The 27,939-nt window shown below is 41.0% G+C and overlaps 1 protein-coding gene and 1 long non-coding RNA gene across 7 annotated transcripts in view; both read left to right on the top strand.

Annotated features, from left to right (window-relative positions):
- Positions 1–3,868: 3,868 nt before the first annotated feature.
- LOC148114388 (uncharacterized) lies at positions 3,869–6,115 on the top strand. Of its 2 annotated transcripts, none has more exons than XR_015734129.1 (3): positions 3,869–4,004; positions 4,540–4,649; positions 5,653–6,115. It is a non-coding gene; the product is annotated as an uncharacterized LOC148114388 (long non-coding RNA). The 2 variants fall into 2 exon arrangements; XR_015734128.1 differs by lacking the exon at positions 3,869–4,004 and adding an exon at positions 4,011–4,187.
- Positions 6,116–25,811: 19,696 nt separating this feature from the next.
- Positions 25,812–27,939, top strand: part of WDR86 (WD repeat domain 86) — a 43,879-nt gene continuing 41,751 nt past the window's right edge. The window contains exons 1-2 of one of the 5 annotated variants that reach the window (XM_087893094.1): positions 25,850–26,163; positions 26,488–26,569. The gene's annotated coding sequence lies outside the window, so the exon portion shown is untranslated. Of the gene's footprint in view, positions 26,164–26,487; positions 26,570–27,939 lie in introns of those variants that run through there. The other 4 variants (XM_060683378.2, XM_060683383.2, XM_060683384.2 and 1 more) reach the window with 4 other exon arrangements.

The following is a 27,939-nucleotide window of genomic DNA, read 5'->3' on the forward strand; positions in this document are numbered from 1 at the left end:
ACTATTTTTTTTAAAGCTCCCAAAGGGGAAAAATCTTACCCAATAGAACAGGGGTCTCCAACCTTGGCAACTTTAAGACTTGTAGACTTCAACTCCCAGAATTCCTCAGCCAGCTTTGCTTTGCTGGCTGAGGAATTCTGGGAGTTGAAGTCCACAACTAACTCCTTGCTTGATTGCAGGCAGGGAGTTGCTTGCTTGCCTGAATAGATTCAAGCAAGCAAAGCAAGGCAAGCGTTGCGATTAGCAGCTGAGGTAAGCAAGCTGGAGGGGGAAAACTTTTTCCCTTTTACATGGCTCTGGCCATCCCAGCTGAGTTGCAGGGAACTCAGCTGGGATGGGATCGACCGTCAGAACTGGGACCGTCAGAGCTGGGATCCTCAGAGTAAAAGGGAAAAAACTTTTTCCCTTTTACGTGGTTTCTGGCGATCCCAGCTGAGTTGCAGGGAACTCAGCTGGGATTGTCAGAGCTGGGATCGCCAGAGCTGGGATCGCCAGAGCCATTTAAGGCTCGTCAGAGCCTTTCGGGCTGGTCTGCCTGGTTACAGGAGAACTACACCCGGCATATAAGACGACCCCCGACTTTTGAGAAGATTTTCATGTGTTAAAAAGTCGTCTTATACGCCGGAAAATACGGTATATATATATAGAGAGAGCCATGTTTCACTTGAATGAATGCGGAGTAAGCACTGAACCAGTTTGGCAAGCAGACCTTCTCATATAATAGAGAAACAATATGGCTCTAATTTACAGAGTCAGATAATCCTAGTTTCTCTGGTAGAAATAGGAAAAAATGTAATTTTAAAAACTAATGCAGAACTCTATAGAAGCTGGGGGGGAAGAGATTGTATTGATATTATTTCACTATTTGTATTTTTAATATTTTAATATCTAGAAGTTTTGAGGACCTTATGCTTCTCAAGCATCAGATTTAGAAAGGTAGATGTAATGAGGCCGTCTCAGAAGATTGGTAAGTGGTAGTGGAAACTATCAAGTTGCTATTTGGAGCAAGGAGATAAATCCAGCATGTGAAAACCTGGGAGGCTTCTGGGAGTGGAAGTTTCAGATATCCAGTCTTCCACCAAAAAGCTTAGCTATTTCACTTCTTTCCCTATGCTGGGAAACACTGGGAAGTGTTTCTAAATGCTGTCAAAATAAATATTTTTGAAATGAACACTTTTGTTCTCTTAACAACTTTTGTTAGTGCTTATTGCAAGAGCTAAAAAAGTCTTACGAATGAAGGCAAATATATGTGTCCTAGGATAATGTTGCAGGATCCAATCGGGGTCAGTCATTGGGACCAGAGATTTACTCTTCCAAGCTTTCGGAATCATGTTTCCAGAGAGAGGTTCCCTGAGGAAGGGCTCCAGCACAAATCCGAACACACGGAAGACAAAACCTCTGGTCCCTGTGACTGATCCAGACAGGATTCTGCTTAAAAAAATATATCTTATTTTATTAAGGAGTTTCTTTCATGATATTTTAACTAATTTTGTGCTATTGTTTCCCAACATAATCCTTTACTATTGCTTTTTAATGTTTGTAAACATGTTTTAAAAATCTTTATTTTTTTTCTGTAAGTTGAATAGCAAGTCACAGTAAGTTTTATATGTTTTATATGTATACAATTCACTGCTGCTGTATTTTTTTTCTTTTTAAAAAGGTTTATGGCTTTTAATATTGCATTTTTCCAATATCCAAGATTTAATGTATATTTACTCAGAAAAATCCGTATTTTCTAAAGGCAAAATGTGCCAAAAATGACTAGTTGCAGGAGAAGGAGTGACAAAATCTGGGGGTGGTATTAAAAGAGGAATCAGCCTAGAATCTCTACATAATCACAAATGGACTAAGTCCAACCCTTCTTGAATTTCATTGGCTATTCTCTAGTGCCAAAATAGTGTTAACAATTAGTTGAAAAGGTTCCTGTGCATAGGCCAATTAACATAAATCAGTTTAATTGAAACTTCATGTGTGATCCTGATCTTTCATACTTGACACTAGTATTGTCTCTACCATAATCAGGATATGTTGAACATGCTATGGGAATGGCTGAGGCACATAGCTAATCTATACCTTTTCTTTCTATATGCTACTAAACTCTTAATTCCTATAACTTTTAACTGAGAGAAATGGTGTAATCTAAGGAATACCTTTTGAATCAAGGTATCTCAAAATAGACTAATTTACAGAATGCATATCCAAAATCTCCCTGGAATTCAAACTGGACAAATTTTTTATAAAATATAAAAAATATCATAAAACAGTTTATAACACAATACAAAATGTCAGTAAACATTTCTTACGCTTGTGTTTGAAATGACAAAACCCTATTTTGTCCAAAGATTCAGGAAACACCTGAGATAATCAGGGTTGGATACAAGGATGATGAGACGTTTTCAGTGTGAAACAATAATACATGTCTTTTTTTAACCTAGAAAAATAAGAAAAAAACCCAAGAGTGAATAGAATAGAATGGAATGGAATGGAATGGAACGGAACGGAACGGAATGGGGTGGGGTGAGGGTGAGGGGGGTGGGGGGTGGGGGTGGAATAGAATAGAATAGAATAGAATAGAATAGAATAGAATAGAATAGAATAGAATAGAATAGAATAGAATAGAATTTTTTAATTGGCCAAGTGTGATTGAACACACAAGCAATTTGTCTTGGTGCATATGCTCTCAGTATACATAAAAGAAAAGATACGTTCATCAAGAATCATAAGGTACAACACTTAATGATAGTCAAAGGGTACAAATAAGCAATCAGGAAACAATATCAATATAAATTGTAAGGGTACGAGCAACAAAATTACAGTCATACAGTCATAAGTGAATGTCAAACAAGTACAAGACCTGAGGGAAAATGTAAGAAATACACATATAAATACACACACAGAAATATACACACACTTTAACTCAAATTCTGACATTTTTCAATGTTTTAGCCTTGATCTTTCATTCTTCACTTTCCTTGTGAGCTTCCAGAAGCCATCAGGAAGGTCACAAATGATGATCATGTGACCCAGGGATGCTGTGATCCTTGTAAATACATGCTGGTTGCCAAGCACTCACATTTTGATCATGTAACTGTGCGGATGCTATGATAATCATAATTGCAAGGATCAATCATAAGTCACCTTTTTCAGTGCCACAGCAATTTCAAACTGTCACTAAATGAATGGTTGTAAATTGAGGATCATATGTACTGTAGGATCAGGCCAAGCTAATGAGTGAGAAGGACAAACATATGTCCTCTTCTTCTGCCTTCTACACCTGGCATTTTCCCTGAAAAATGGAGAATTACACAGGATTGCCCTTATAGCTATGTTTCTCAACCTCAACCACTTTAAGATGTGCGGACTTCAGTTCCCAGAATTCCCTAACCAGGTTGGCTGGCTGGGGAATTCTGGGAGTTGAGGTCCAAGCATTATAAAGTGGCTGAGATTGAGAAACACTGCCTTTTATGCTAGGTTAATGAAGGTTCTCAGACACCCAGGTAGAAATGTCTGGAAGTTAAATCATGGCAACTGAACTTATTTTCTTGTTGGTTTGAGAAATTTCTCTGCCCATTCCAGCAACTTCTTCAATCTGAACAAGTTGATTAGGGGAATCTGAGTAGGTAGAGAACAGTTGGAATGTGCCAATTTCTAAATTTCCTAGGGGTATTTTCCCACACCAAATTCAGGGTTTCTTTCCCAAAGTTTGTGGTTAATATGTCAATGATAAGTTCAGTTGCCATGATTCAATTTCCAGACCATTCTACCTGGAAGAATGAGAATCTTTGTCAACCTATTGCTACACAGGGGTAGAAGCCTTGAGATTGATGTGGAAATACCCCTCCTAAGAATTTTAGGAGTTGGTACATTCCAACGGCTCTCCTATTCAGATTCCCCTAGCCGACTTGTTCAGACTGAAGAACCTGCTGTGATGGGCAGCAAAACATCTCTCAAATCAACAAGAAAATAAGTGCAGTTGCCATGACTCAACTTCCAGACACTGCCCTGTAGGCTTTCAGCATTTATCTGGCTGGATATTAGTGTTCCCTCAGGGATGAAGTAGAGGGAGGAAGGATTCCACCATTTCTCTGACAAGGGGGAGAGAGGCTGAATGCTGACCACACTGTCTGATTTTCTCCTTTCCTTGTACCATGCGCTTCCTCTGGATGAGCCAACCCATCTACCAGAAGGCATGTGTGTGAGATGCCTGCCAGAGAGTGCCGAAGGGGGTAAAGCTCTCCGCTGGAGTCAGGGAGTGCTTGGCTTGTACAAGGCACAGCTGGAGTCTTGGTTTATGCTTCCTGGATGTAGCCCAAGAGAGCATCTCAAAGGAGGGCAGAAGACAATAATTTTAGGCATGCCGGCCAAAGGGTCTGAATTTCCCTGCCAATGCTTCGCTGTGGCTAGGGAGGGTCTCTTTCTTCTGATGCATCAGCGAAGAACTCTTAAACAGTTTTAGTTAAAAACACAGCATTTTCATGGGGCAGGATTGTTGTTGTGTTGTGATCCCCTCACACATTTTCCTTTCTTCCTCCTTTTTAGAAGAAGGATCAGGTACAGCAAGGGTCAGAAAAATTCTCAGCTTGACACCTCAAGGTAGTCCCTTAAAAGTTTCCAGATTCTTCTGCCAAAATTGCAGGCAAAACTGTCAGGTTGGTGTGTGTTTGTGTGTGTGTGTGTGTGTGTGTGTGTGTGTGTGTGTGTGTGTGTGTGTGTCCATTTCCAATGGATTTGTGTCACCTCCCTTCTCAAACAATGGGGACATGCAGTGAAATTTCAGTCCCTTCCAATCAAATGGCATCACTGCTTACTCGGTCTTGCTCCCTGTCACCACTGAAGTCCAAATTTCTGTAATGAATCAGCCCAACTCTAAAGAAACAGAATAAATTATCTGGTGAATTCTAATGCATCCATTTTCACGAGGAGAAGGAGATAGAGGAAGAGAGTGAAATAAAGAAGAAGGGAGAAGGAGAAAGATATATATATATGAGAAAGGGAGCAGGAGGACAGGGAGGAGGAGGAAAAAAGAAAGAGAAAGAAAGAAAGAAAGAAAGAGAGAGAGAGAGAGAGAGAGAGAAGAGAAACAGAGAAAAAAGAGAAAAAGAGAAAAAGAAAAGGAAGGAAGGAAGGAAGGAAGGAAGGAAGGAAGGAAGGAAGGAATCCTAACCCATCCTCTATCTGATTTGGTTCAGGCTTCAAGTGCTATCCTTGGAGTGCATAAATTCTTCCATCCATTCAAATAAACATATAAGGTGCTAAATCTGCCGTCACTCTGTACTACCAAATATGGTGGTGTTTATAGAACTCTACAGAAAAAAAGATTACAGCATGTCAGTCAATATTATTAGATGGTGTATGCTGAACACAATAGACCCCAGGCAGATAAATAGATTTGGAAATAGCTACATGCATTTCAACCCTTTATATTTAATATGTTTCTCAAAATGCAAGGAGTATGCATGGGATCCTGTCACTGTTTCGCACACTTTGCTACAATCCATGGCTTGTTGTAGATAAAAAGAAGTGAGCTTGATATTGCTTTCCTTGAAAGGATCCTGGAGAAATGCTCATCTGATCCAAACCCCTGAGTTAAATCTGACATATGTAAAATGGGATTCTTTTATAATTAAGTGGTAAATCAATCTTCCCCAACAGGTTTCTCCAAATATATTAGACTGCAGCTGTCACAATTTTCCAGCTATGGGCAACATCTGGAGGACACCTGGAAGTGGAAGATAACAGCTGGTTGTAAGGATTGGCAACTCTTCCCCTGTTGTAGGGAGGACACTTGGGCTTTTTCCAAGGGCTGCTATGAGCCATCTGGAAATCCAGCAGAAGATACGGCAGAGTATCAGCTACATGCTATGCAAGAAAGCAAAGAAGCATGAACAGCCAGTTAGTGCAATTAAGTCTGCAGCCTGAATTAATTCCTTCTGGTTCCCTCTAAGATGCTAAGGAAAAACAAATCCTCACTAATAACATCCCCTGATGTTATTATCCCAACAGATAATGTATGTTGTTGTTGTACGAAATGGAAGGAAGGGAAGCTTTTTTTCTTGTTATCTGTATCCCACCTTTATTACATTTACAAATATATCAAGGCTGTGAACAAATCCAATATACCTTTCTCTTCCTATTTTCCAATACTGTGAGATGTGTTGGGCTAAGAGCAGTGGTGGGTTGCTCCCAGTTCACCCCGGTTCGGGCAAACTGGTAGTGGCGGTGGCAAGAGACTCCACCCATCTGCCCAAACATCATCAAAAACGCTCTGTGCATGCACAGATTCTGTGCATGCACAGAAGTGCTGCGCAGTTGCTACCGATAGCAAACCGGTAGCCCCGGGACCATCACTAGCAAACCACCACTACTGGTTAAGAGAGAGTGACTGGCCAAGATCACTCAGCTGGCTTTCATGGCTAAAGCAGGATTAGAACTCAAAATCTCCTGGTGATTGGCCCAAAGTCTCTCAGAGGGCTTTCATGGCTAAGACGGGACTTGAACTCACAATCTCCAGTTTTCCAGCCTGGTGCCTCAACCATCAGACCAAACTGCTCTGGGGTCCTTAGGTTGAGCAACATGGCTCAAAGGTATATGAAAAGCTTCCACCGTTCTGTTCTCCTAGCCTCTGTGATGATGTGCCAGATTCTTTACAACTAGATCTTGCCTTACAACCAGTCACTTAGCGACCATTTGAAGTTATGACTGACATGAAGAAAGGGCTGGCTTAGATTTGACTGAATGTAGGCACTTCCAATTTTTGATAAAATCATGTCCATACAAATTTATTTAATGCGTAATGACTGTCACAAAAAAAGGTCTTAAAATTGAGTTACAATTGTAATGGGCAGGCTCCATTACAGTCATATATCAAGAACTACCAAGTATTTCTCAATATTGGCAGCTTGAAAACATGTGGACTTCAATTCCCACCATTCCTCAGCCAGCATGCTTGATATGTTTTCTTGCAATCCAGCCATCATTTCATCATATCTCTCATCCAAAGGACAGGATCTTTACCTGCAGGTCTAGTTAACTATAAATTGAAAGCTTTCAAATTCCACTTGCTGTAAGCAACTTATTTGGACTATAAAGAAACATGATGGAATTATGGAAATTAAAGTTCAGACCTACATTCTCATAAGGTCAGAATATCTGGTATGAATTCATAAAGGCACTGCAATTCATTTTAGTTTGTAAATTATTTGAAGTAAAATCATGCTGGCTGCTATTGGCTACTGAGACACAGCATTAGACAGATATTCCTGAGTGCCATTAACTGCCCTGGTCTGCTCAGAAGAAAATGATCTCACATTAAGTCGTTCTACTAATCTGCCAGAAAGTTTGCCAAGTGATCTACCTGAATCTGCTCATTTCCAGCAAAAGTGTCATCATCTTCTTCGTCTCAGTAGTGTAGTGGGAGGCTGAGCTGCTCACTTTCGATAATGAACATCTGGAGGAACATATGCGCATGCCGCTGCCCTGGAGTTCACCCTCTGTGTGAGCTGCAGGGAGGAGAAGGGGGGGAATGGTTGTTTCTCCCCAAAGCAATCTGACTGAGATCAAGAAATCTTGCAGCATTCTTGCCACATAGGCTGATGATAATTCAGGCTGGGCTGCTCTTAAATCAAAGTTATCAAAATGCAGACTGGTAGCTTAGGACCAAGAGGCTCTAAGTGAGGATCAGGGAGTTGGTGTGGGCAACAGATAAGAATGAATTTGGCAAGTTCCTGAGAAGCCTGCCTGGGTGTGTATGAATATTTACATTCAAATGTTTGATGGATGGAATGAAAGCCACCTCTAATTTTTAAACAACTTCTTGAGTCATCAGCATTCACAAGGTTCATAGCAAGTCATTGCCTTCTGCCCTGCATTAGCTTGGTTATTGACAGGAAGTATGAGACCCAGGGATAGCGTACAGACCACAGAGCAAAGCTTGATAAAGATCTGTTACTATCTGGAGGGTCTCCACACCATGAGGTCTCAACTGTGAGATGCCACACAAACAAACAAACAAACCAACAACAAACAGCAGCAAGGGTAGAACCATTGATTCAAAACACATGCTCCATTCTCCAAAGCACCTGAAGGCAGAACAAGAAGCCAATGATGGAAAATAGTCAAGGAGAGAACCAACCTAGTAATAAAGGGAAAGTTCCTGACAGTGAGAACAGTTAATATTTGGAAATCAATCTTCAGAATTTATGGGTGCTCCATCATTGGAGATTTTAAAGAAGAGATTGTACAACCACTTGTCAGAAATGATATAAGGTCTCTGGCTTGAACAGAGAGTTGGACTAAAAGACCTCTTCCAACTCTGTTATTCTATTTCTGTTTCTAATAAAGGAGAATATTGGTAGTTAAGAGTTCAAATGAGGAATACCTGGTGCTCTCTGAGTTTGGTTGTTTTCTTGAAGATGGCTCATTGTCCAAACAAGATAACCGCATCTGATCATCTAGCACTGATGATGTTATCTAGCCTGGGTAATAAAACCTCTGCAAGAAAACAACCAAGCTCAGAGAGCACAAAGACTCCTCATTTCTGTTTCATTAGAGATCTGTGTGTGTAAGCGGACATATCTGTTTTTAAAATTATTGCCATATTCTCAAATTACTCTTCTCCAGTTGAAGGCCCTTTAGGTGATGAATGGCAATTCCCATCACTCTCAGCCTGCATCAGTTGTGCAAGGTTAATGCTATCAAAATATGAGTATGGTATAGAAAAGAGAGCAGCTTATTATATATTATTTATTTATTTACTTATTGCGACTTGTGTAATGAAGACCATTCTGGGTTGTTTAATGCATCCTATAGCAGATCTGCCCCATTCACTGTAACTAACCTTGGATTACCTTTACCCTTCAACTGGATTGACTTCTGTTTAGCCACCTAACCTTAGGAAGCAGTGACACCTCAAGATTTGGGATACAAGTTGCCAGTTTGTACTTATATCATGAAGTGAGCCCACTTCTCCTTGACTTCCATCCTCATAAGCCATGGGCACTGAAACCGTATGACCGCCCAGAGAAGAAGACAATATGGGAGAAGACAGTGAACCATTTCCTTTTTTTTTTTTTTGTCCCTGCTTTTCCCACTCAGGTCCTCTTTCACTCAAGGTATCTTAGCTAACTTGCTATGGATGCCATGTTGCTCTCTTTCCATGACGTTATCCCTCATGGATCACTATTTCCTTTGGCTCGGCAGTGTTGCTCCTTAAATTGCAGATCTGAGTTTTGTAAATCTGCAGTGTTGCAGTACCACGTGGTATACACCCTTTACCCATTTGGAAGACCTCTTGCCTCACACAGCCTGAATTTGTAACCCTCCAGATAAAAAACAACCTTTGCAGAAAACCAGATGTTAACTCTTCCAGTCAATTTCTCAATGCCCAAAAAAACAGAAAGAAAAGAAAAATCATCCGCTGCCAAGAGTGATTGACCTTACTTAAATAAATCCAATATTTCCCAGGCTCTGCACTCTACTTTCCTCTTTGAACATACACATGGAGGCTCTACATAGCCATGGACAATTGTAGTACAACCACTGGGAAAAGTGCCCGATTGAAAAATAGACAACAGTGGGATTCACAGTGGGATTTGTGACTAGAATTAGAACTAGAATTCTGTTGCTAACAAAGGCGGTTGTTGGGATTTTTTGTTTTGCCATGATTAAGTGAATCACTGCAGTTTTTAAGTGAATCAAAGTCATTAAGTGAATCGAACTTTTACCCATTGATTTTGCTTGTCAGAACCAGTTGGGAAGGTCTCAGCAGTTGGGGTGACTGCAGGGATATTGTGAGAATTGTAAATGCAAGGACTGACTGTAAATCGGGGGTTTTTTTCAGTACCCTCGTAATTTCAAATGGTTGCTCAGCAAATGGTTGTAAATTGAGGACTACCTCTAAATCTGCCCATTAGGATTATAAACTCAACCTCTGATATATTTGTGTGCTATGCTGCAACAAAGGCAGAAGAAAGTGTACTTATATTCATAAAATAAATGTATTAATTTATGTATCATAAATACATGCCAGTTGCCAAGCAACCAAGTTTTGATCATGTGACCATGGGGATGCTCTGATGGTCTTAAGTACAAGGACCAGTTGTAACTCATTTTTTTCAGTCCATGGTTTGAGCAGAGGGTTGGACTAGAAGACCTCAAAGGCCCCTTCCAGCTGTGTTATTCTGTTAACAGCTAAGGTTGGAGTGTTTTGTAAAGCACACATATAGCATATACTGAAAACATGGAGAATAGTTATCAATCCCCCCACCCAAAAGACGCAGGAGCTTTCTGATGATGATATAATTCAGAAGCTGATGTCATTCAGGGGTGGGGCATAGATGATTTAAGGACTATTCTTTACCTGGAACAAGAACTAAGGTTGAATTAAAGATTGGCAGGAGCTGACTTCTAAATACCTGGAGGGACTGAACAATAGAAACAATATGATGTAACTGCTTTCCAAAATAGCAAAAATCACAGAGAATGCACCAAAGAGAAAAGAACAGAGGACTTTTATTTGCCTTAGCTAGCAAGCAGCAACAGCATTCAATGATTGCCAACACACCTTTCAACTGATTTAATATTGACTAAAGTGCTGTGGAGTCTTTTCTCCTCTATCAATCCAAGAATCGTGGTGATTGAATGGAATGCTGAATTATAAGAACATAGGTTCCAGGAATCAGACGATTGATATAACTTTATCTCTCTGATAGCAAAGTTGGAATATAACTTTTATCTCTCTGATAGCAAAGTTGGAATTGATGTTTTCTGGTCAACCATTCCTATCATGGACCTGCAGAAGAAGTTTAGGCCATGTTCCTGCAACTATATTTCCAAAGGAATAACAATGTAAACAGCAGAATGTGTGAGATGGAATGTATGAAACTCCAAATACTGCTGTATTCCTGAACAAACTCATATTGTACAGCTTGGGAATAGCTCAATTTGTTCTTCCGAGGTTTCAGCATTTCCTCCCACCTGATAATCATACTGAAGGCTACATTATGAAATGGTAGATTTTTGTGCCAAAATGCATGAGAATAGTATCCCAGATTTAGTGACTTGTTTTCAGAAATTCAACTCAGGAGCCAATTAGAAGAAAGTTCATTGTAATGAGGAAAGAATTGCCTCATCTGGACTCCACATCTGTCAATCAAGAGTTTCCTATGTCCTTTAGATGTTGTCCATGGGAAGGCATTATTATAGTTGAAATCTAACCCATTTGGAAGGACCAAGGTTGGGTGAAATTGTTATTATGTCTAACCAAAGAAAAATCCCACCCAATATGGCCCAGTTTTAACTTAAAGGACATCTGTCAGGTGTATTTCAGGTAAAATTCAGAAAAATATTTTATATTAGAACAGGAAGACAATGCTAGGAATGAACATGAGCCTATAAATGAAAATTTGTATTTTCATAAATCAATTACTTTTATTTGAATAATGCTGTCCTCATCCTTGGTGATGCTTCCTAAATGTAGTTGTTCCCATGTACAGTTTCAAACATTCAGAATGCAATGAAACAAGATTCTTAGGTTGCATTGAAATGTTGCCTTCCAAGGCAGAAACAGGGCTTTGGTGAGAAAACCAAAGCTTTCCTTTTGCAGAGATGTTTTTTTTCCCCTGCCCTTCCAAATTGTGGTATTGAAAAGGTTGAAAAAAAAATGAATGGCTGGGCAGGAAGTGGCAAAGGAAGATTCTGAAGACTTGAAGGATTTTTGATTCACCTCCAAAGCAAAAGAATACCAAGACCAGTTGTTGAGCTGGTCTAAATTGATTTCTTCTTACAGAAAAGAGAGTGGAGAAAACATCTCCTACACTGAAAATACTTGCAAACATTTTCACATTACTAGTTGGTTATCAGCAGGATCTTGCGGAAATTTGTCTGAAAAATTGGATTGAACAATTAATTTATAAGTATCCCAACATTATTACTTATACAGATAACTCAAGAAGGCAAACATATTTAATTTATTTATATCCTGCCTTTATTATTTTTATAAATAACTCAAGGTGGCAAACATATACAACACACCTTCCACACAACCCTGTGAGATGTGTTGGGCTGAGAGAAAGGGACTAGACAAAAGTCACCAGCTGGCTTTCTTGACTAAGGCAGGACTAGAACCCACCGTCTCTGGGTTACTAACTTGGTGCCTTAACCATTGGACCAAACCAGTTCAAGTATAATAACAAAAAAGAAGAATTTTTGTCCATTGAAAATTAATGAAGGCTGATTAGGGGGAAAAAACTTCCTTAATTTGGTCATTGATTGGAATCAAAATCAGAATGAAGATTGCTCTTCTTTCCTGTGATTGAATTTGCAGCAATTTTTCAGCTTCATATATTGCTTTTCAGTGATGCCAAACCCAGCTTTGCCTATAGAGAATTCTTCTAGAACTCATCTGCCCTGTAAAAATAGCAAATTAATCCCTTCTGGAAATAATTTGGTGACAAGCAGTAATTTTGTTTGCCACTTAAAGTACACTTTACAAAAAGATATATACCAAGATTCTCCTCCAGAAAGTTGGAGACAAAAAAAAGAAAAAGAAGACGAAGAAGAAGCAGCAAATTTTTGGAGCCTAATGCAATCTTGCCTGATCCTGCTTATGCTGTTGCACTGAACTGCCTGGCCACGTGATCAGAGTTTCCAGAAAGGCAATTTCTCCGAAATATAAGCATGCAGAGAGTGAAAAGTGCTGATACTTGCACAGTGGGACATGATTATCTTGGCTTCTCACAAAAAATAATAACATTGGGGTCATTTGAACCTGTAATAATATTAATCAAAAATAGGACTCATGTTTTATAAGTCCTGCTTTTATCATTTTGAAATCTCAAAGGGTACTTTCATAAAAAAAAGGATGGGGGGGGGCTCTTTGCCATTGGAAGAAAAATTGTTAGTGCATACATTTTCACACACATACAAACAGTTGCCTGTTTCCCATTCTGAGCAATGCCACTATAGGTGGCCACTGTAAAATGGGTGCCTGTGCTTTCATTTGATCTTTTTCTTGTAACATTTGAAGAAACCTTCATGATTTTGAAATGATGGTTAAATCAACTGCATCGTAATTAGGACCCCAAATTTGGGTTGTGTTATTTTCTGTCCAAGTATTATGGAGCAGGTCTATTAAATACTTATCTATTATGGGAAAAGAGAAAAGCCATCCTTTTGGTCCAACTGCTACATGCCATGTAGCAGTTATACTGCCATAAGTACAAATGAATTGAGAGTTGGGTCTCCCAGCATCCTTTGTAGAACTTTGGCAGAACCCTAGTGGTATCTTGGCTTCCTGAAGTATGGATGATGATGTTACTTGGTTTGGGTAATGAAACATTTTCAAGAGAACAACCAAGGTCAGAGAGCACCAAGGTCAACCCCACAGTTCAACCCTGAGCTAGAGGTTCTCTTCTGCAAAAAAATCACCTTGGTGCTCAGAAAGCACCAAGGACCCCACACTTCAACCCTAAGCTACAAAACTTCTCTTTTATTGGTATGGAAACAAACACTCTCCCCATGGGTTGGACTGTCAACTGGCACATTCCAGTTTCCAGATTAAATCTGAGTCTCTGCAGGGAATTCTACCCACCTGTTGTGGGTTCCTTCTGGTGCCTTCTCTACTCAATCAAGAAGAAGGCGCACCTCTCCATGCATCCCCCAACATTAATTTCAGGTGGTACTTTGGCTTAGCGTTTTTAGGATTCCCCTGTCTAGATACATACTAGCCTATAGTATTCTCTTGTTATCAATCTGAGAACTGAGGACTTCCCAATTAATTTTGGGGTAGCATGATCACATGATCCCAGGACCCTGCAACTGTCATGAATGTGACTCAGTTCCCAAGCACCTGAATTTTGATCAAGTGACCATGGGCAGGCAGCAACAATCGTTAAGTGTGAAAAAAGTATCTTTTTTTCCCAGTACTGTTGTAACTTAAAATAGTCACTAAATCACCTATTGTAAGTCAAGGACTTCCTGTCACCGTTGCCTGAATATTATGTACCATGGCAAAACTACAAAGCTGAGGGCCATGTAACATGGACATCTGCCAAACAGACTTATCCTGCAGATTACCCTGGATTTCAAACGTAAAATTTCCCGTGTTCACTTGGAATTCAAGATCAAACACAATGGAGAACATTAATTTAGGGCAAGGGTGGGGAAACCTTGGCCCTTTTATGACTTGTGGATTTCAACTCCCACAATTTCTTATCCAGTATGGGAGTTGAAGTCCACAAGTCATAAAAGGGTCATGGTTTCTCCACTCTGATTTAGGGGATGAATGGTTTAGGGGCATAATGATTATTAGCACAAGAGGAAGGGAGAAGCGCTGTCATAGTCCATGCATGCCTTTGCTTGCTTGACAAAATTCTAACTACATAACCATGGCTCTCTTGTTTTCCCTTGAAACCAGAGAGCTGAGAGTTGCACTTCCTGTTTGCCAGAACAAAACCACAGGATTATCCTGTGTAAATTGAGCTGGAGGACTGTCTGCTCCAAACCAGATGGTTAAAGAAAATACATAAAAGATTTCTGTTTTCATCTATCTGCAGTTAGATAATATCATTATAGAGAGTCTCTCTCCCTCTCCCTCCCTCCCCATCTCTCTCTCTGCCCCTCCCTCCCTCTAGAATCATCAGCTTCCCATAGCTGAGTTGAAAATGCACCCAGCAGACCAAGGGCATTGGGTTCTGCAACTAATGAAAACAGGCTGCTTATGAATTAGCCATTTTTTTCAGTGTAGAAAGGGATGATATCACATCTAGAACATATTTTAACTAACCTTCCTCATGTTTGCAAATAAATCTTCCATGGAGGGCATGTTATGGATATTTTTGTTCAAACTGAGTTGTGGCATGAGATCTGAATGCTCTGAATTGTGGCATAAGAGCTGAATGCAGAGGCCTCGGGCTCTCCTGGACCGGTTGATCTCTTACAAAGAACAGTTAGTTTTCAATTGTCCTTGTTTATCTTCTTTTCCAACTGCATTAAAAACTGCAATAGATTAAAAAGACAGAAAACCACATTCTTCACCATCATTGACCTTGCCGCCTCTTTATACTCTCTGGAGTTTTTAGACTGTGAAGATCCTGGGAACAGAGATTGGTCTGCTTCTGATGGCCAGTGAGAGTTTAAGGACCTGGAAATTCTTCAGAATTCTTCTAGATCCATATTTCTCGATCTTAGCAACTTTAAAAAATGCAGATGTCACTTCCCAGAATTCCCCAGGCAGCTTGGAAACTTGAAGAGATGTGGACATTAACTCCCAGAATTCCCTAGTCACCTTACATATATATATATATAATCCTCAAAAGCCATGGTGGTGCAGTGGTTACAATGCAGTATTGCAGGTTAATTCTGCTGACTGCCAGAAGTTCGATCCTGACCGGCTCAAGGTTGACTCAGCCTTCCATGCTTCCAAGGTCGGTAAAATGAGGACCCAGATTGTTGAGGGTGATAGGCTGACTCTGTAAACTGCTTAGAGAGGGCTGTAAAGCACTGAAAAGTGGTATACAAGTCTAAGTGCGATTGCTATTTACAACCATTCATTCAGCAACTGTTCAAAGTTATGACAGTGCTGCATAAAGATACTTATAGCAAGACTCGGAAGATGAGTTGTTGCAGTGTCCCTGCACTCATGTGATTGCAATTTGGACACTTGGCAAGCAACACATATTTATGACAGCTGCAGTATCCATAGTCACATAATCACTGTTTACAACCATTACTTCCGGCTTCCGACAAGCAAAGTTAATGGAAAGGCTGGCAGGAAGTTGCAAGTTGAAGTTACAAGGATATTGTGCTTAACAACTCATCTTGATTTGCTTAATGACCACATCCAGAATTGATGAGCTGCTATCATAAATCAGGTGTGGTCATGTGATTGTTTACTTTGCAATCACACCTACTTAGTGACAGTTGCCAGTTCCAATTGCAGTCACTAAGTGAGGACTACCTGTAAACCTAAGCTTAGTACACAAGTTTATCTAGCATAACATCCTACCTGTTAATGACTTCTTTAACTTCAACCACAATAACACAAGGGCTATCAATAGATACAAACTAAATGTAATCTGCTCTAATCTTGATTGCAGAAAATACGACTTCAGCAATAGAGTAGTAAATGTCTGAAACACTCTACCTGATCCTGTTGTTAGTTTCTCTAACCCCCATACCTTTTATCTGGACCTGTCCAGGTAACTGTCTACCGTGGACCTTACACGTTTCTTATGAGGTCCCTAATAGGGCGCGCATAAGCGCACCAGCGTGCCTATGGTCCCTGTCCTACTGTCCCCATTTATATGTACTCATTTTATGTGTTTATGGCTATGTTTTCCTTATTTATATCCATTTATTTGTGCCATTTTTTCATGTGTCCATGTCTATGTCTATTCCGATACTTGTTTCCTTGTACTTGTTGACAAAATAATTAAATAAATAAATAAAACCTTTCATGAACTATTTTCTCGGTTTCAAACATTCAAACAAATCGATTTCTATTTCAAACATCAAATAGCTTGGTTCACAGGAAGGCTATTAGTTTGAATCAAAATGATCTCTCCTGAATGTTAAAACTTGAGCTCAATTTAAAAAACATATTGCCATAGGTTTCAGATGGCATGGCCAAGCTGCAAATCAGCACAATTCTTTTATTATGCTAAAAGGAATTGCTTTCCTTTTGCATGTTGGCTGTTAATATTTAAGACACCTTAAAGTAAGAACCACTACCTTTATTAATCAAACATAAATATACTTAGTCCAGAATTTATTAATAGCAGAGAAAAATCGAGTATCTATGAAAGAGTGCAGTAATGTCCAATTTAACGCAGCTCTTGTCTTAATTGGGTTGATAATGCAAAGATAAAACCATTAATTGGAATAGTGACATTAAATTATTTCCTGCCTGTATTCCCTATGATTGGGAGTAATGTAAATAGCCCAGGAAGAATTAAGATGGGACTTTATGAGTAAAAATGTATTTAAATTTACAGTTGGCATCACTCTGTGCTTGGGATCTCAATCTGGAAATGTATTTGGATGAATGTCAATAGGAAAACATCTGTCTTAGGGTAACTTATTTCTTGGTGCAAAGGGGGGAACTGTGATTTCAAATCAGAAGATATTCTTTTTGGACTTTTAAGAGAGTCAACTGAATATGAACAAAATGGATATTTATTTATTTCCCCTACTTAGGAACAAGGAAAGAAAGCTCCTCTCAAATGTGGTGTTGGAAGAAATGTCCATCTGGATTCAGTTCCAAGTGGGAAGAAAGACATTGGAGACATGGAGAGTGTTTGGAAAGATGGTTTAATGGTGGACAGGACCACATGGTTTGAGGTCCTGGGCAAAAGGAGCACATGGATGAGAGAAGGAGAGAGATTTATACCCTCTCTTGGGCCCCGCCTTGGAGCTTCCTGTTCCTGTGTAAGAAATGTACTCTGATAGGTTGTCAGACTCTAATGGGGCCATGCAGGGGTAACTTTGTAGTTTGTCTTGAATCCCAGGCCTGGTTGATTCTTGTTGGGTGATAATGTAATGAAGGGGCTTTGGGCAATTCCTATCATGACTAAATCAGAGGTGGACTGCCGCCGGTTGAGACTGGTTCAGGCAAACCAGTAGTTGCGACTATTCCATCCTATATCACTGTTTTTTTGAAGCCGTGCACATGCGTGGAAGGCCGCACACGAGAGCAAAGCACTCACTCATTCACATTTTTGGTGGTGGGTGAACCAATTGTTACATTATGTGATGCCCACCTCTGGGCTTAATGGCTTTGTCCTGATTTGGATCTTGAGTGAGGGCTAATCCTATCATGTCCTGAGGGCCATATCTTTTGTCTTGTAGATAAACTGGCACCAAAATATCTGCTGGGGGGATGGGGTATCAGGGAGCTGAGGCTCTGAGTTTGTCTTTAGAAATATGTTTCTCCTTTAGGGAAAATATAATATTCTGCCTTTTTAATATTTCCTAAAATATTTCATTCTTCTAGGAGAGGGGTGGGTGCTAACTTTCTTCAGTGGCAAAGAAAAGAGAAAAGATGGCAAGCAAATATTGTCAAAAGTATTTTGTGCTCCACTATGAATTTATTCTAAAAATTCAGAGAAGATGGAAGGTTGCTTAAGCCAAGAGAGGGTCCAATATTCTTTCTGAGATAAGAATCGTACCTTATGCTTAATCGAATTCCTCTTTTTCCTTTAGCTGCTGCTTAATTCTTCAGGAATGTTTTGTAAATCAGGGTTAAAAAAAGTCAAAATGATGGCCAGAACCATGAAATCAAAGTTTTGCATGTTTAGAATTCAGCTAATATTCTACTCTGGTTTCTACAACATCCATATTCCAAAGCAGATTATTTTTTGGAGCAACTACATGAGAATATAGATGGGTACATTATGGTTTGGTGCGTTGTATGAACACAGCCTGGTGCTGACTTTCTCTAGCTAAGACAGCCTTCTCCACAGAGTTTGATTCCCAGAATTCTCAGCTGTGACTATCCTGGCTATAATTCTGAAGTCTACACTTCTGAAGGATGCTAAGGTCAGGGGAGGTCGATCTAACAAATAACAACATAGTTGAAAATGACCAAAGCCATTGACCTTGAACTACAATAAAATCTGTCCTACCAGTATTGAAACTTCTTTTTAACATTATCATAGATAGGAATATTCTCTGAAGCTCATAGGAATTCCTAAGATTTGCTGTGTGATGAAAACATGAGAAATTCTCTGTTTATTCCATGCTCCCCAACTCTGTGACTTTGGTTGGACCAGAAGGACAGAAAAGCCACAATCTTTTCTTTCATTCACCCTCAGTGTCATGAAAAGGTATATACAGGTTTGAGTTTCACGTACCTTTACCACCGGATCAACGTGCACGCTATCCGCACATATGCCTAGCCTTCTGCACATGTGCTTTGCTCACTCGCGCACCTTTCATGGATGCGCACGGCCTCAAAAATGTGCCTAAATAGCACGACTTGGAGCCGGGGCAGGTGAGCGGGTGGGTGGGCCCACCCGCGATCTCCGCTACCAGTTCGAGTGAACCGGTCCGAATTGGCTGAATACCACCTCTGCAGTGATAGGTTGCTACTGGTTCGCCCTGTATCGGGCAAACTGGTAGCAGTGGCGGCAGGAGACTCTGCCCACCCACCCGCATGCTTCTGAGCATGCGTAGAAGTGTTGCGCGAGTGCATGTGTGTCCACGAGCGAACCGGTAGCGGCAAATTTTGAAACCTGGCCCTGCACCTCTGGATATATACCGTAATTCCTGTGTATGGAGGCTCCAACAGCTGTTATATCTATAGTTGTTCAATTCTTATATCTCTGAAGTATAACATCATCAGTGCTAGTCCTGATGATCTTCCCATATTTGGGTAATGGAATGTTATCTAGTTTGGGTAACGAATTGTCTGCAAGAAAACAAGCAAGCTCAGAGAGCACCAAAGGATTCCTCATTTCAACCCTGAGCTACAAATATTCTCCTTTATTGGCAATTTATATCTTTCTAAAAGCAACCTGCAAAGAAATGAGAATTATGGGAAGATCCACCTCAACAGTTTGACCTCCAGATGTCTGGGTTTAAAATACCCATTTTCCTAGGCGGCTGGATGACCTGATAGCATTAATCTCCTTAAAAAAGTTAATTGCATGATTTGTTCTCATGTTGGTTTTCTACAACTAAATGAAAATGTTTTTGGGTTCCCTAAGGTTTATTTTATATATATGTATACATATTATGTGTGTGTTTGTGTGTTCTTACAGTATGTGTATTCCAACAGAATCAGCATTAGCTTTTCTCTTCTCTTTATAAAAACTAATACAGATGTTTACTTATTAAATATAAATCATTTTTTAAAAACCAAAGCTATTTGCATTCTGAAAAGAAAACAGTACAGGATCAAATGGCACTTCTGGATTTTCTTTCATTTTATTCCAAGTACAACTGAAACTTGTTATAGGAGCCTGAATACAAACAAATAGAAAGAAGCCAAATCTGACAGGAGTGTTCTTGGTTCACTCTGAAATTCAAATATAAAGTCACTTTTAATACTGTTGGCTGTCCAGAGAGGAGGAGGATGTTATCTGAAGCCTTCGGTAGTCAATAACTAAAGAAATATGGGAGATCTTTGGTTGATTGAATGAGTATCAATAGCTTTTGATATCTGGTAATTACAAGCTATGAATCCAATACTTGATGTGAACAAAGCTATGTAGAAACTGGTGAAAAATAAATTGGTGGCCTGTGATCTAGCTCCCATATCATACTAAACAGTAGTGTGATTTATTCCATTTTGGCTTTGTATGAGCCAGTGGATGAGTAAAAAATGGCTTAGAGCAGTGTTTCTCAACCTTAGTAGCTTGAAGATGGGTGGACTTCAACTCCCAGAATCCCCTAGCCAAACACTGGCTTAGAGCAATGCTTCTCAAACTCCTTCCCTTCCTTAATCATTTATAAGAAAGTCTCATTAAATCACTTCTAAATCCCTTCTTTTCACACCTCCATACATTAGTCTTCGGGTCACAACCATTCATTTAGTGACGTTTGAAGTTACAACAGCACTGGAAAGTCAGTTATGCCCATTTTCACACTTACGACCACTGCAACATCCCCATGGTTACCTGTTCAAAATTCAAGATGGTTGGCAACTGGCTCATATTGATGACGGTTAGAGTGTCTGAGGATCATGTCAACTGCTTTTGCAACCTTCTGACAAACAAAATCAATCAAGAAGAATAGAATAGAATAGAATTTTTTATTGGCCAAGTGTGATTGGACACACAAGGAATTTGTCTTTGGTGCATACGCTCTCAGTGTATATAAAAGAAAAGATACGTTCATCAAGAATCATAAGGTGCAACACTTAATGATAGTCATAGGGTACAAATAAGCAATCAGGAAACAATATCAATATAAATCGTAAGGATGCAAGCAACAAAATTACAGTCATACAGTCATAAGTGAAGGAGATGGGTGGTGGGAACGATGAGAAGATTAATACTAGTGCAGATTTAGTGAATAGTTTGACAGTATTGAGGGAATTATTTGTTTAGCAGAGTGATGACGTTGAGGGAAAAACTGTTTTTGTGTCTAGTTGTTCTGGTATACAGTGCTCTATAGTGTTGTTTTGAGGGTAGGAGTTGAAACAATTTATGTCCAGGATGTGAGGGGTCTGTAAATATTTTCACAGCCCTCTTTTTAACTCGTGCAGTATACAGGTCCTCAGCCAGATTCAATTAACAACCATGTTACTAATTTAATAGCTGCATGATCCATTTAACAATTGTGGCAAGAAAGGTCGTAAAATGGGGCAAAATTCACTTAACAAATGTCTCTCTTAGCAACAGAAATGTGGGGCCCAATTGGGGCCTAAATTAAAACTCAATGAAAACTCGACGAAAAACAACCAATAACAATAAAAACACAGTGGCACTCAATGGCATTAACAAGCACTAATAGGGCACCTATGTCAAGGTGCCATTAACTTCCCAACTACCATACCCAGGAAAACAGTCATGTTTTTAAGGCTTTCCCAAATGCTAGTCAAATCACGGCTGACTTGATTTGGAGAGATGTGATGCTCCATAGTGTAGGCAATGCCACCGAAAGGACTTGATTTGATTTATTTAAGCTTTAACTCTGTCAATTGTAGGTTATTCAATAATAGAGCAAACAATGGCTCTGTTAATGAACCAGCCTAAGTGACTATGTTTGCTCAGATGTGCTCAGCTTCTGAACTCTGAGTCAACCAAGAACTGCTATCTGCTGTCCTTATCCTATTTATTTCCCTTCCACATCCCAGCGCCTTCCAGACGTTGTTCAGGGACAATAGTTCTCAGTTTTTTATTTATTTATTTGTTATATTTTATCCTATCTTTATTCATGTATAAGTAAGTCAAGATGGCAATCATACATAGTACTTCTTCCTCCTCCTCTTTTCTCCATAACAACAATCCTGTGAGATGGATTCGGCTAGGAAAGAGTGATTGGCTCAAAGTCACCCAGAAGGCTTTCATGCCTAAGACTGAACTACAATTCACTGTCTCCTGGTGATTGGCCCAAAGTTAAGCAGCCACTTTTATGCCTAAGGCAGGACTAGAGCTCACGGGTCTCCTAGTGATTGGTCCAAAGTCACCCAGTCTCTTTCATGCCTAAAATGGAACTCTAACTCACAGTCTCCTGGTGATTGGCTCAAAGTTAAAAGCTGGTTTTCATGCCTGTTTGAAGAAATGTCCATCTGGATTCAGTTCCAAATGGGAAGAAAGACACTGGAAACATGGAGACTGCTTGGAAAGATGGTTTAATGGTGGACAGGACCACATAGTTTGAGTCCTGGGCAAAAAAGAGCACATGGGTGAGAGATTTATTTATTTATTTATTACATGTATTTATATGCCACCATTCTCCCGAAGGACTCAGGGCGGTGAACACAAGTTAAGAAACAAGTACAATAAAATCCCATTTTAAACCAAATAACTAATTAATAGTAAATAATAAAACCCGGAATCAGAGTCAGCCTATTTGTTTGAACAGCCAAGTCTTCAGGTCCCGACGGAAGGAACGGAGATCAGGAGCCGTCCGGAGCTCGGTAGGTAATTCATTCCAGAGGGTGGGAGCACCCACAGAGAACGCCCTACCCCTGGGCACAGCAAGACAACATTGGCTCGCCGTTGGAACCCTGAGGAGAGCAGCCCTATGTGAGCGAACAGGACGGTGAGAGGCAGGCAGGAGAAGGTCCTGCAAATATCTGGGACCTAAGTCATGTAGGGCCTTATAGGTGAGAACCAGCACCTTGAAGCGGACCCGGAGAACCACTGGTAACCAGTGCAGCTCACGCAGGAGGGGTGTTATATGGGAGTAACGAGGGGCTCCCGTAACAACCCGTGTGGCTGCATTCTAGATCAGCTGGAGTCTCCATGGGGCCATGCAGGAGTAACTTTGTAGGTTGTCTGGAGTCCTAGACCAGGCTGAATCTTGCTAGGTGATGATGTAATGAAGGGGCTTTGGGCAATTCCTATTATGGCTTAATGGCTTTGTCCTGGTTTGGATCTTGAGTGAGGGCTAATCCTATCATGTCCTGAGGGCCAGGTCTTTTGTGTTGTAGATAAGCTGGCCCAGCCTTTTGTCTTGTAAATAACCAAAATATCTGCTGGGGGTGGGTGGGCAGGGAGCTGAGGCTCTGAGTTTGTCTTTAGAAACATGTTTCTCCTTTAGGAAAAATACAATATTCTGCCTTTTTTATATTTCCTAGAATATTTCATTTTCCTAGAAGAGGGGTAGGTGCTAACTTCTTACATGCCTAAAGCTGGATTAGACTCATTATCTCCTGTTTTCTAGGCTAGTACATTAGCTGCTCTCCCAAACTGGCTGTCTTGGGAGTTGTAGTCTGAAGACATTTGGAGAACATCCTATTAGAAAACTTGAAGGAAGATTGGCATAAGGAGCTATCAGTGATAGTTAGCCACCAGATTTCAGGGAGGCTGAAAGAAATGGCCTGTCCCCAAAATTTCTGCCTCTTGTGAAATATATTATAACACATAACTGGCAGGATGCATGAACCTATGACACACTTTTCCTGACTCACTGACTGGATGCATTCCTGATCTGCCATAAGAGAGATAGATCTAACTTCACTACCATATTCTCCTGACCCTGCATTTTTCACAGAGAGAAAATGGGGCAGGGGTGGCCATGATGGTACAGTTGAAGCTTTGCCTGGTTTATGGGCATGGTGCAAATAAAGACTGGGGAAAGGTTTGATTCTACCATCCAGGCTGTTGATTCAACTTCTTGACCTACTCTGAGGACATCACCAAAACAGGACTAAGATCCTGGTAGCCTTTTCAGCAGATTTTGTTAGAACTATAGCAGGGTCCCCAAGGGAAGCTAACCAAGGACATGTGCCTTTAACTAGTCCTGCGCGCTAACTTAGCTTAACATCTTTCAGCTGTTTCCTGCAGCCATGTCCATGCATATGTGATTATAGCACCAAACAAAGCTTTAAATGTATCATTCAGACCACTACAGATATAAGAGTAAGGTAGTTTGATTGAAAAAAAAACCTACAATAAAGCAAATAATGGCTTAATGTAGGGTTTCCATAGGTACTTCTCAATTTACAACCAATTGACATTACAATGGTGTTGAAAAATGTGACTTATGAATAATCCTCACATTTATGATCTTTGCAGCATTCCCACAGTTCTGTGATCAAAATTCCAGCACTCGGCAACTGGCAATTTGAAATGGTTGCAGCATCCTGGGGTCATGTGATCACCATTTGCGACTTTCCTTTCTGGCTTCTGACAAGCAAAGTCAATAGAGAAAACCGGACTCACTTAACAACCATATGATTCACTTAATACATGCAGTTATTTGCTGAACAACCATGGCAAAAAATGATTGTAAAATCGAGAGTGATTCACTGCCTTCCTTGCTTAAAGTTGGAAATACTGGTTTGGATTGTGATCAAAAGTAAGGACTATTTATAAATATGTGCCACCAAACTCTAGGTCACTAGGTGGCAGCAAAAACATAATGAAATGATCTTTGCTGCCCCCTAGAGATTCTTCAAATATTTTCAGCCTAGATTTGGCCATCTTAAGTTTAGTGCAATATATGTTCCAGATTCCTGGGTTCAGCATCACTACTAAATCAGTTGGTGAAATAATCTGTCATGGATTTAATACCTTCTGATCTTAAGCATCCCATAATTTGTTTTTTGTTTCTTAAGTTTCCTTGGTGCAGACTGGACCGCCATAAGCCAAAGTGTGTTTTCTGATCTTCACCAGCATCATTTGCAAACCATACCTGAGCATGTTGTGGTGTGTGAACCCAGATTCAAATCCACTCTTACTCATAGAAACTCATTAGATGACTCTGGGTTCAGTCTACCTCACAGGATTGCTGTGATGGGAACGATTTTAAAGCAGAGATTTTTTTCTCCAAGGGTGTTGGGAGGAGATCAAAGAAGAAAATGGGTGCCACAATTCTGCAGCCAAAGTCCCAATCCATTCCTACATGTACCACAATATTTGCAGAAAAAGATGGGGCTTTGGTTGCTTTGTTGTAGAGGCCACCTTGATTTTTTGGCCCATTCCTGTGGAGATCTCTGCAAAGGTTGTCCTCGACATACAGCATTCATTTAGTGACAATTTGAAGTTGCATCAGCCCTGAAGAAAGTGATTTATGACCAGTTTTCGCACTTATGACTGTTGCAGCAGCCCCACGCTTGTGTGATCAAAATCCAGGCACTTGGCAACTGACATGTATTCATGACAATCGCACTGTCTCAGGCTCACGTGATGCCCCTTGGCGGCGTTCCCAACCGGTTTCCGATAAGCAGAGCCAACGGGTGAAACCAGGTTCGCTTAACAACCATTCACTTAACAACTGCAGTGATTTGCTTAACAACAGTGGCAAAAAGGGTTGTAGAGTGGGGCACAGCTCACTGAATAATAGCCTTGCTTAACCATAGAAATTTGAGGGGTCAATTGTGCTTGAAGGTCAAGAGCTACCTGTAATTCGCCTTGAGATTCGGAGTGCAGTGGAGTGTCGATCTTATTAATAAATACAGAAGTGTCGCATCATTTATCATCTCACATCTCACGGTTTCTGCCAGCCCCTCACTCTCCCAGTTTCGCTGTCCCATCTCATCCTTCAAGGGTCGCAGGTCTACAATTTTGGCCTTTTCTAAAAGCCGCATTGGTCGGGGCCTCCTGAGTTTATGGAGTTTTCCTGCTGTAATTCTGCTTTCTTTAGGACCGTGTAGAAAATCGGAGGGGTGGTATTTGATCCCCTGCAGAGCGTGAATAAACGGAGAAGTTATGCTTTGCACAACTAATGGTATGAATGTAAGAAACAGCGGAAAAAGGTTTGGGGGGAAGAGAGCGAAAGAGATGGAGGTGGGTGGGGAATTCAGATGGAACTCTTTCAAACACAACCAGAGAGGCTAAGAGCTGGAGACAAAGGCAGGAAGACTTTTTAAACAAGAAAGCATAAAAATCCAGGATTTTCCCCCATCTGGGATGCAGTAGCAGACAGCCGAACAAATTAAACTGTATTCTGATTTAAGATCATTCTCAGCATCTTTTGGAGAATGCAAATAAACTTCTAGAGAGTTAGGATTGGAGAATTTCAGAAGCTGGGGACAAAAACCATCCTAACAAGGTACCTTCCTTTTTTGCTTTCCCTCATTCCATGCTGCATTTTCTTCCTTCTTATCATAATCAGCCAGGAAGTGAGTTTCATCACTCTTAGACTGGCTTTTTTCTGAAATTTGGGTTTTTCAGGATTTTCTCTCCTCCCTTCCCCCCCCTTCCCTAAATATTAATAATTTTGTAACATGAAAATTGCTGTACCTTCTAATATTTTATGTTTTGGGGTGTGCCTGAGCAAAGTTTGCATTTAAAAGGACAAATCGTGTAGAGATTCTTTTGAAGGCTGAAGGGGGGGGTCATTTGTAAATTGGCTCCTGCCTCCCCCTCCCCCCAGGAAGTTAAGGCTCTGGAGCAGTTGGGAGCAAAACAGGGTCATCTTTTGGGATGTGGATTGGATCTGAAGCCCATAAGCAACGGTGAGTATCCTTGCAAACTATATAATCACTGGAAAATTGAAGGGGTAGGGAAAATACTATTGTGAGATATTGGGGGTGGGGATAGAGAGCACTGTCACTTTATTTAAATCTGAAAAGGAGGGAAAAATGTGGCAAAATGTGTACGTGCATTCCAGATCTAGACGAAGCTTCCTCTTGTCACTGAACTCTCACCAATGCTGATGAATTCTTGAGAAGAAAAACTGTGCGTGTGTATGGTTGCGGGTTCCTTACTCGTGCATTCAAGTACTGTCATGTGGATGTTATACGCGCGTGGAGATACGGCGGACGGGGCAGTGGGGAGGTACGCGCGTGTGGAAAGGGTTGCGTGCCAGGCGGCGGCGGCGCGTCTTGCTCAGCGAAAGTGAGGAGGGAAGCTGTCGAGAGAGGGGGAGGGGGAGGGGGAGTCTGAGATGTGGGGAGGGAGTCCTAAGGGGATGGCGAGCCTGGAAGATAGAAACCGGGGGGGAGTGGGCGTCCGGGTCTCCTCCCGGTGGGGGAAGGAAAGAAAGAAACAAAGCGAGGGGGCGTCTTTGGGAATGCGCGCTGCGCGTCTGGCGAGGAAGCGGGCGAAGTCGCCGGGGGTTGGGTTGGGGGCGTTGCTCCGGCGAGGGGAGGGGGCGGAAGGCGCCTGCAGGGTTGAGGAAACAGCGAGACGAGGCTGCCCGGGGGGTGGGGTGGGGGCTTGAGAGAAAGCGGGATCAGCTACAACCAAGCCAGTCGCCGGTGGACGTTGGGTAAACCGCGGCGCAAAGTCGGGCTTTGCACGCGCTCGGCTACATCGCCCAGATGTGGGCAGAGGGCGAGCCATGAAAGGGGGAAGGGCTGCCTCCTCCTCTCCGTGTCTTCTCACCTTCCTTTGACCCACCCACTCCCCAATGCGATGAACATCTCAGCCCCAAGTTGAGGTTGGATTTCACTTTCCCAGATCTGGTACTGTCCAGATTTGAGGATCTTGAGGCCCTCCTTATATCTATTTGGCGGAGGATCATGGAATGAAGGCTCCATTCACCCAAAAGAGGCGGGTGGGGGGGGTGTTTAGATTTAAACCCGATGCCCGGTTTGTAAGAGCTTTGGAAGAGAGCTTGGAAGGTTGGGTGTTAACATGGGCTGCTAGGAACTCTTCCCTGCCACCCCATTAAAAATCACACGCTGAAAAAGGTGTTTTCTTTTTAAAATAAAACTGTAGGGGTGTCCAGCCTTGCCAAGTTTAAGATTTGTGGACTTCAACTCTCAAAATTCTACACAAGTCTTTGAATGTTGCGTGGACATCCTGGGAATTGAAGTCTACAAGTCTTAAAATTTTCAGGGTTGGACACCCCTGCTGAACAATGGAGGAGTTTGATTCTCAG

This window comes from Pantherophis guttatus, chromosome 4 (genome assembly GCF_059756535.1).
Source record: "Pantherophis guttatus breed Tessera chromosome 4, ASM5975653v1, whole genome shotgun sequence".
NCBI classification, from domain to species: Eukaryota; Metazoa; Chordata; class Lepidosauria; order Squamata; family Colubridae; genus Pantherophis; species Pantherophis guttatus.